At 32.2% G+C, this 10,937-nt stretch overlaps 1 non-coding gene across 1 annotated transcript; it reads right to left on the bottom strand.

Moving 5' to 3' along the window:
• Positions 1-9,181: 9,181 nt before the first annotated feature.
• LOC125998291 (U6 spliceosomal RNA) lies at positions 9,182-9,288 on the bottom strand. Its single transcript, XR_007491883.1, has one exon. It is a non-coding gene; the product is annotated as a U6 spliceosomal RNA (small nuclear RNA).
• Positions 9,289-10,937: the final 1,649 nt, after the last annotated feature.

Consider the following 10,937-nt stretch of genomic DNA (forward strand, 5'->3'; position numbering starts at 1 on the left):
TAAAAATGATTACAAAATTTATCTCAAATAGTGATCATGATTAGGAAAACCAAGACACTTAATGTCGCAATCATATAATGGCTATATATACATTGTGTGAACACATAAATAAATATATTTATGCAGGTGCATAAACATGTGTTTATGTTTGATTACACATAGGCATTCATGTGAAGTTTTTTGTGTCAGCATGTTATTTAATTTGAAACTCTAAAAGAAAGGAAGCCCAATGGAATTCATTATTTATTTTGTAAAGTGTAGTTATGGTGGTTGGCATTAGAGAAATTTAGGTATGAAATATTATCACCATAATTACCCTGAACAAAAACAAGTTCTATTTATGGGCTTGATGATGTAAACATTCAGTATTAATTGAAATTTTACCCTGATGAGACCACTTTTAATATAAATATAGTTTTTATTTTCTTTTACAAAATAGATAAATTATTGAAAAGCAAAAACAAGTTCATATAATAGAGATTTTGTAAAGATTTATTAAAAGGCATGACTCCAGATTTAAAAGTATCATTTAATAAAGTTAGTATTTGCTACTTGTGTAGAATTCTGCAACAGTCTGTTTCTCAAATAGTTAAATAGAGCATATGATCCATCAATTTTATTTCTAGATATAATTCCAAAAGTATCTAAAGCAAAACTCAAGCTGATGATTGTTAATGACTGGTTACTGCAGGATTATATACAATTATAAAAATTGATATTATTAAAATGTATACCAAAATATAAATGAGTTGACCGAATTAAAATGTATTATATACATAGAATACCAATACTAGTCAACACAAAAAATGATTAATACTTGGATACACAATACAAATAAGAAAAATATTTTTTACTCTACTTGTATGAGTTCCTAGGATAGAAAAATTCATAAAGAAAGAAAGTCAAAAGGAATTTACTAGGGCTTGAGTAGGGGAGAATGGAGAGTTATTATTTACTGGGTATGGATTTTGTTTGCAATAGAAAATTTTTGTAATGGGTAGTAGCAATGGTTACACAATAATATGAATACAATTCAACCTAATAAATTGAATATCTGAAAATGGCTCAAATGTTAATAATATAGTTTATATATTTAAAAAATTATATGTATTATCTGATTGTAAGTCCAAAGGACCTGGTGTGGTCCAGGAAACCCCTAAGCATGTTCCAGAATACTCTGATGGCCCTAATACTGCAGAGCCAAAGCAGCGCCATGCCTTAGGGCCCTAGCATTGAAATGTTATTGCCAGATTAGCTGAGTATTGTCAGGAGTGTCCCCAGATTCCCTGAACACTGAACTTGGAAGCTACCCAAAGAATTTGTGTTAGTTTTCCTGGGATTAGAATCACCAAATTTTAGTATCACATTATCTATGTGAAATTTATTTTTTTTTATAAAGAGAATCATTATCAAAGTGATTGAAATAAAATAATGTATAAGGAGAGAGAGAGAAGCTATTGTTCCTTAAAATGGAACACTTAACTTGGAATATACATACTACAATGATGGAACAAAAATAAAAAATTAAAAATCCAGAGCTATAATATAAATTTATTTAAAGGAAAGTTGGAATTGTGGGTTGTTGCGATAGCATTAACAATATGGTACTGGTTTTGACTTATAGAAGTCTGATTCATGGGACTCATTTGAACACCTGAGGAACCACTTTTGTCAATTGCCCTACTTTATCTTAATAATAGTTCATCAAAATTAAATGATGGCCTTTTAAGCTCTCTTTCACTCCTCCAAAAACCCAGCACTTATAGCAAAGAATTAAATTATACTAGTGTGTGAGTATAAGAGAAAAGATGAGAAGTGAGTGTGCAAAATTTACAGGCACTAGGTACGTAATATACCAATCAGAATGGTATTTAGTAAATATAGATGCCCTAATCTTCTGACGGTTCTTGTTTATTTAGTATGGAAAATACAGATAGATGCACAGTTGTCAATATACTAATTTTTTTGCCCTCCCCTCTAATTTTTTTTTTAAAAATGCCAGAAATCTGGAGTAAAATAAGAATTTCTTCATCTTTAAAATGTTGGTTCAGGGGTCAGAGCAAAAAGTACAGTGAGTAGGGTGCCTTTCATACAACTGATCTGAATTCAATCTCTGACATCCATATGGTTTCCTGAGCTTTTCAGGAGTGATTTTTGAGCTCAGACCCAGGAGTAACCCCTGAGTGCCATTGGGTTTGGCCCCCAAACCAAAAATAAAATAAAATGTTGGTTCAATTTCTAAAGAACATTATGCAAATCAAATCGAACATCTGCAGGGTCCACGCTTACACATGCCAACCCATACAACTGTCATTGTGATCGTCTGCTATGTACAGTTTACCCATCTTCAATGAGCCAGTCTGGATAAATGTTTTTGATGAAGTTCCTAGTCAATTTTGGTGTTTCTTGCTAGACCACAACTACAGAGAAATGTCTTTCCATTCTGCACCACATTTCTGTCTTCCCTCTTTCTCTCCTCCTCTGACCTCTTGTTAGTCCATGTACAAGGTCCATGTACAAGGATTTGACTCTAATCTCAGTATGAAAATAAACTCCACACCATCTGGTATACAGGTACACTTGAGACGGCATCGCTGGAAAAGAATAGTAAGAATAGAAAAATGGGACAAAGTGAGAAACAATCTATATCAACAGGTAAAGCTCACAAGAAAGACCAAGCTTGTATTGATAGGCCCATCATAGCACACTAAGATGCTTATAGAACTGAATTCACAATTCTGTATTCAAGTGAACTGAGTGGCAACTAATGGTTTTTGTCAAAGAATGGAAAGAAAAAGGGCAAAAATAAAGGGAAGAAATAAGAGAACAGTTTAATATTTATTTCATATATCTATTTTACTAGTTACTAAAACTTAGGCATGTCTCAAATAAGACAATCACTTTTCAAGGGATACCTTAAATGAGAAAAAAAAAGAACCGTACATTCTTTTAAAGACAATAGTCAAGATAGGTTCATTTTGCTTTTCATGACAGCTTCAATAGTGTTGCAGCTTCAACTACACTGTACACTTACCAGCCTCCTTTCATAGATACTTAACCCAGGCATGGCCTTTCCCTTTGGAATTTTGGCAAAGCACACCCTCCCGCACTCTGCAGCATTTAATTAGCCAGAGACCACTCTCAAGTACACTTAATTAGAGGTCAGTATTCTGAGTATATAAATCATAGAAACGGAAAGGAAATGACACAAAAGCCCTAGACTAATATAATTTATAGCTATCTGAACTAACACAAGGAAAGAATGGTACTATTCTATAATTAAAGATTAGTTTAGTGCCAAAAAATCATAATTTTCTGCTTGGCTTTAAAAGCAAATGTCATGTTAATGACAGTTAACTTTTGATTACATAGAGATGATTATATATAGTTTGTGGATTATCTATGCCCTCATTTTCTTTCCCTCTTTCTCATGTTGCTTTATTGCTAATTAATCCCTCTATCAGAATTCTGATTAAGGAAAGGAAGAGAAGTAGAAAATCAAATTAGTCATTTGGGCTGATTGTTAGCTGCCTTGGTTAAGACTGTTGGTTAACAGATATGAAAAATGTCTTTCTGAATTTCAATGCTCTCTATACTACTCTGACTAGTTAACTCATATTATCTAAAGGTAGACATTTAAAGAAGGTATATTGTTATGTTACAGATTGTAGTCTGTGATCTTCTTATTTTATTTGTGATCTGAGAAACTCATCCAGAATCCAGAATTTCTTTACTCAACTTACTACATTATAAAGCAAATATTTGAATAAGGAATAATGCTCTACTCCCCAGCCCTCTCAAAAACACTTATGCTATCTGGAAAGCATTTTCACAGTGACACATTCCATACAAAGAGGGTAAAATTATATATAATTTTAATGGCCAAAGAGAGATTTTAAGGAGATATTACAGCTCTTTAGAAACTATGCTGTTTCCAAACACTAGCTACAGAGAACAATCAGATCAATTTATGTATTTATCTACGATATCATAACACAAAATGTACCTACTTTGCCCAATTTATCATGAAAAATTTAAAAAATTAAAAATGAATAAAATCAATGAACAATCAGAGAGCCTTTCTGTCAGTGATTAAAAATAAGCCAACAGACTGCCAAATTTTCACAATTCAGTTATAATTATGCCATATTAGAGTAATCATGTAGTAATGTGAAAACAAACAATACAATTTTTGAATCTAAACAAGATTCCCCTATCCTTCCAGGACTGCTTACAAATACTTCATAAATTTACTATCATGAGTTGTCTTTCCCTCACATATGGTGGTATATTCCACATTCTGGCAATTATGAAAAGTAATCACAAATGTACTCTTCCAGTATCTGCCTATAGTGCTAGAAGTATGAATGTTTCATACAAAATTTCATAACAGAATTTTTATATAAAAGTATGTTGGAAGTCTTAGCAGACTAGTAATTTATAACTTGTAATCCACAATATGAAATGACTGAAAGGGGGGCAACTGATAAGGTAACAGCTTGAGTGAGATAGACTACTTGGATTTCGTATACAGCCATAATTTTTTATTTATTCTTTCTTAAAGGGGTGTTAATTTTTGTTTGTTTGCTTTGGAGGCGCTACTGAGAGGGAAAGGGAATAGTAGCACTTTCCTTTTTACCTATTGGAGCTTAGTGGGCTGAATACAGAGAGTATGACATAATGCCTTTGTTCTATACCAAACGTAACAAAGCAATTTGACTTCTGTTTAAAACCTGCAACAGAGTCTGAGAGTGCTTTATGGATTAAATTAGTCAGCTATAGCCCATTACTGAGCCTTATGAAAAAAGTAACAACACATTAATAAACAGCTGCCTTTCAAAAATACGCACCTCTGGAAAACATAAGTTAATGCAATCATAGTCCAAGAGGAATGTAAACCAATATTATAATACCACATGATATGGTTCGTTAAACACTTCAAGTCTTAAGGGTACTTTTCAGAATTGCAAAATATTTGTGTCGTATCCCCACTGTAATTTGGTACTCCAAAATGCCATTAACTTTTAAATGTACCAATTTGCTTTTTGCTGCTTGATAAATCTTATTTGTCATTCATAGCTCTAAATTCATTTTATTTTTTATGATAACTCACTCAAAAAAACTTTTTCCAGTACTGCAAATTTCTCAATAAAAAACTTGAAAATAAAATGATATTTAGTCATAACATAATAGGAATACAGGTAGGCAGTTTCTTCTTTGACATAAAAATTGATATATTATGCAGGAAAATTCTTCATCATTTGATTACAAAATCAACCAAAACACTTACTAAAACAAGGATAACTGTATCTCAAAAGGTGGGAAATTATTGTTTTATGCATTTAACTACAATAAGGACAGACGTTTTGAGTATCAGAAACTTTGAGTTCACTCCTACAATTTTTTGAGTAAGACCAAAGAACAGCTCAATAAAAGTAAGAAATTCATTGTGCTATAGCATGATTATAACAGGTGTGTAACTAAGAAAAACAAAGGCAATTTAAATGTTCAAAGCCATCCAAACAATACAGTAAAAAAGAGCTATTCTTACCTGAAAGATATGCCATATTTTCTCTGAGTTACATTGATTCAGCTTGAGAAGTTCTCTAACTTTTCCAACCCTCAGTCAGAATGAGGGCAGCGGTTATTAGACAAACAACCATTAAAGCATGGCATTTGATTTTTCACTCTAGAGAGAGCTACAATGGAATGGCTTTTCCTTTTCCCTTCTCTGACTCGCTAGGACCAAGGACACAGCTGAATTTCCAAGTCATGATGAACACAAAAACTCAAACAATACCTTTTGGCAAAATCACAATTGAAATAGCTCCATTATTTATCATTAGATTCTTCAAAGGGAACTTCATTGAGAAGCTGGGAAGCCTGCTTAACAAAACAACACAAAACAGAAAGGTCGTTTTCTAAAAGTTCCAAGGATATTAAGAAAGGTTTTTATTCTCACTCTTTTTTCAGTAGCATGTTTTCAGCTTATTATACAACATACGTGCAACTTTATCTATATTAGTTTATGTTGCAAATATTTTTCAATACTTGATGCTGTCTTGCTACCTTAGATCTTATTCCATATTAAAGTTTACAGATAAAGTGATTGTGACAAAACTGATCATAAAAATCTCATTAATTTTTGCATAAATTATTCTTAATTTTGTTAAACTGTTAATACTTAAGCATAAACTATTGTAATAAAGTTATTATTGTTAATGACAAAGGTTTGTTTGATTTCCCTTCTAGATCATTTATTGACTACCCTGACTATACTAACTATCCCCTACTTTTAAGTTAGCACAATCTTGGGTACATGTTTTAGGTATAGTCTTCCACTTTTCTCTAACCATTAGACAGGCTTCCTTTTCTGATTGAAAGAGTTTATAAATGAATAAAGACCTAATAACAATAACAAGTTTGAAGATTCAAATCTATTTGAGCTAGCTTTCTGGAAAATTTCTTATCAATATTAAAAACTACACTTAGGGAAGATATTTAAGTAGACTTATATAAGGGTCATGAAAGATATAGGCTTCTCTTTATTAATACATTCATATTTTAAAAATAATTTTTATTAAAATATATTTAAAAACCAATAGTGAAATGTTGATTTGAAGGGAATGGCTAATAACATAAGTTGACAAATCTTTAAGAAGCAAAAATGATACAAAAAAATTTGAAAAAGTGCTTTAAAGCTATGTATATTTTTTTTAAATTTTTATTTAAAGCATTGTGATTAATAAGGTTATTCATAGTTAAATTTTATACATATAATTTTTCAGCACCGATTTCATCACCAGTGTCAACTCATCTACCAATGTTTCCAAACTCCATCTCATTGCTTTCCCCTCCCTATCCCCTAATTGATACATATTCAGGGGTATAACTATAAATTGACATCAATTTCCCTTCCTCTGAAAAAACTACTTTTCTATATTTATGACATTATAGCTCTACACTAAAATATCACAAATAAAATCATATGTGATTATAAACTTTTTGAAAGATAATACCTACTTTAAAGTACCCATTTGTTCCCTCATTTAAGTATGTTTTATTGGGAAACAAATTATATTAATTTATTTTTCTCCATAATGGCTAATTACATTCTCTGAGCCTAGGAGAGAAATACAAATAGAAGCAAGCTTAGCATTTCCATGATCTGTGAGCACTGGTAATTTTTTAAATGAAGGCACAATTAATTGTGATTTGATCCTACTGAATGTCCTTGCTTAATTAAAATATGTTTTATTAGTCACCATCAAAACCTCTATGAATAACATCTCAAAATATTTTGAATATACTTCTACTTATCCTCACATTTTTACTTAGTAAAATATATTAAATAAAGATGATAGTTAATTATAACCATAGATTCCAGAGGTAACTAAAAATGCAAAAGGAATGTTAAATATGTTGTGATAAATAAAATGAGAAGATAACATAATAAAAAACTTAGAGTAGGACTTGTAAATAACTACACAAATGGCAGTTATTAAGCTTACCTATGTGATATCCTTTAATGTAAACTTTTAAATAATTTTTAATAGGGATCACACCTCTTGGTTCTCAAGGTGGAGGAGAAGGCCTTGCACATGTGCTCAACAGCTTGGGCTCAGTTACTTGAGAAAAATCTTATGTTCTTATGTTCCTCAGTTTTGTGTTGGCATGTTTAAAGCAGCAGAGGTCCACAACTCTATAACTGTACTTATGACCCACTGTTAGGAGTTAGTAACTTCTTTTGCATTTTGTTTTTTCTCATAGTGATCAGGAAAATGATAAACTCTACGCCCTCTGGTTCTTTATCATTGGGTAATAGGTAAAGTGATTAGAATCGTTTTTTTATTCCATTAAGGTAGGCTTTCAGATTTAAAAACAAAAAAGAGATCAAGAATACCTAAAGATATAACCAGGCTTTTTTTTAAGGAGTGCCATTTCAGTTTTTGTACCAAATAAAATTTGATGGCAGGAGATTTATTTTATAAATTTAAGTTTAGGAATTACAGTCAAAACCTTGCAAACAACAAATGTAGCCAGACCAAATGATTGACTCTAGACTACAAAAGTCAGTAAATGCTTAACTCTTATTCCAAAATATTGGTGCATCCATATTACTTTCCATCAGAACCTCCTTGTACTATTATGTTAGATTGCACTATTCAAATTAAGGGCTTCAGTCTCTGCACAGTAGGAGTGCCATAGTATACCATAGTCTGAGGTAAAATTCAATGATGTGTTCAAAAACACAGATGAGACCATGAGGAACTGTGCAATGAGGACTGTAAATATTCCCATCAGTTTTATATACCAAATGTGGTTTCTAGATCACATATATAATAACAACTCCCCATAAACTTCATAAATATGGCATTTAGTACATAATCTTCATAGTCATATAGAATTTGGCTAAGATAAAAATGGATTCAGGCAAAATAAAATCAAAATCACTAAAGTTTAAAGCAAAGAATCTATTCTGGCAATTGACACATTTTATGCTTCATGTACTCTAGACTACGGTAAATGAAAATACAGAAAATAGGAAAGTACAAAGTTAGTAAGGTCAAACAAGGAAAACTCTTAAATGCCATGCTAAAAATTTCTTTCTTGTACCAGAAAAATGAGGTATTGGATGACAGGGATATTTTCAAAAAGAGGATAGAAATGATTTGTATATAGCTAAAATATATGAATAGAGAACAGGGAGCATTACTTAACATAAATCACTTACTGTCACCATATTTAGATAAATTCAATGAAACTATCCAGAAAAGTTAGAAACATAGAGATAAACTACTTCGATTTAAATCCAAATGCCATTACTTACAATTGGTGTATGAACTGAAACTAATTACTTAAATTCTCAATATTTAATTTATTGTTACTTAACTTTAACAAGATACATAGAACATATTATTTCTTTTAGGATTAATCAGTTAATATCTGAAAAGTATTTAAAATAGTAACAGCACAATGGGCACTGTTTTAATCACTAAATAAATATTAACTAAAGTATAGTGTACCAGGCATTGAGATATATGAATATGACAACAGGTAAGAAAACACCTACTCTGATGGGATTAAAGTAAAATAGTATCCAAAACCCAAAAGAATGGGCCCCATTACTTCTCTTTAATGACTAAAAATTTAAGTCATTTTGATTTAGGAATTTTTTTTTTTAAATATGGAACGCTTCACGAATTTGCGTGTCATCCTTGCGCAGGGGCCATGCTAATCTTCTCTGTATCGTTCCAATTTTAGTATATGTGCTGCCGAAGCGAGCACTGATTTAGGAAATTTAGTAAGAATTTAGCACGGTGTATAACAACCATGTTTTGCAATTCCAACAGGACCCATAGATAGAAAGTTAATTTTGGTAAATTTTCCATTTTAGTTTGAGTTTCATTAAAGTATTCATCTCATAGATTATCCTCTTTTTATTCATTACAAATAATAAAAATATAAGACCCCTCCTCACAGTCCTCAAAAGAGAGCTCCACACTCTGCCTAAATTCAGTAGCGGACTCACTGAAATTTTACTTCGTAATTCCTAGTCAATAAATCTACAGAACTATTTGTTTTATATTTAATTTTAATATTTCATTATAGGTGTGCTTCGGCACAAAGGAGACATTTTAAGGACTTCTTCTTTGCTCCTTACTAATTTTCCTGCTCAGTTCCTTGCTTTACTTCATGAGGCAGTTGTGAAAGATGCCAGTGGAAAGAAAAACTCCTGAGGGCACATCAGTAATGTAGGCTGTTTCCACCCACTAAGGGCAGAGCCAGAGAAGCATGGCTTCTCTGCATCACTTCGCAGCCACACATATCTAGCCAATGAACCCCCCACAGCACATAGGAAAAAAACCACACATACTACAAGTGTCACAAGGGGGAAATAATGCAGGCCAACTCCATGCATAGAGAATGAAGATGGCAACTTTGATAAACCGAAAAGTGCATACCACCTTCTCTCAGAGAAGGAATTTAGAAAAGTAATATGGAGCATCCTCATAGAAATCAAAGTAAGCATGAATCGAGCTGAATGAGCCACAAATAAGAATCAAGAGGTTATGATGATAGAAATCAGAAAACTCCAAACTGAAATAACTGGACTGAAAATCTCAGTGGACAAAATGAAAACCACAATGGAAAGCCACTCCAACAGAGTAAAGTATCTGAAGATAGAATCAGTGAGCTGGAATATGAGATACAACAATTCTATACAGCAGAAGAGATTAGAAAATAGCCTTAATGCAAATAATCAGACATGGAAAAAAATCATCAAACAATGTGAACAGAAGAAAACAGGAGTTTTTGATATTCTCAACAGAAGCAACATAAAAATCATTGGAGTCCAAGATACCTAGAAAAAAAAATCCTCAGAAAGAATCAACAGTCTCACCCAATATCCATCAGATAAGGGGCTAATATCCAAAATATACAAGGCATTGACAGAATTTTACAAGAAAAAATCATCTAATCCCATCAAAAAATGGAGAGAAGAAACACTTTGACAAAAAAGAAATACAAATGGCCAAAAGGCACAGGAAAAAATGCTCCACATCACTAATCATCAGGGAGATGCAAATCAAAACAACTATGGGGTACCATCTCACACCACAGAGATTGGCACACATCACAAAAAATGAGAACAATCAGTGCTGGCGGGGATGTGGAGAAAAAAGAATTCTTATTCACAGCTGGTGGAAATGCCGTCTAGTCCAACTTTTGTGAAAAGCAATATGGGGATTCCTCCAAAAACTGGAAACTGAGCTCCCATACTATCCAACTATACCACTCCTAGGGAAATACCATAAAGACACAAGAATACAATACAAAAATCCCTTTCTCACACCTATATTCATTGCAGCACTATTCACAATAGCCAGGCTCTGGAAACAACCAAGATGCCCTTCAACAGATGAATGGCTAAA

The sequence above is a fragment of the Suncus etruscus genome, chromosome 20 (assembly GCF_024139225.1).
Source record: "Suncus etruscus isolate mSunEtr1 chromosome 20, mSunEtr1.pri.cur, whole genome shotgun sequence".
Taxonomy (NCBI): domain Eukaryota; kingdom Metazoa; phylum Chordata; class Mammalia; order Eulipotyphla; family Soricidae; genus Suncus; species Suncus etruscus.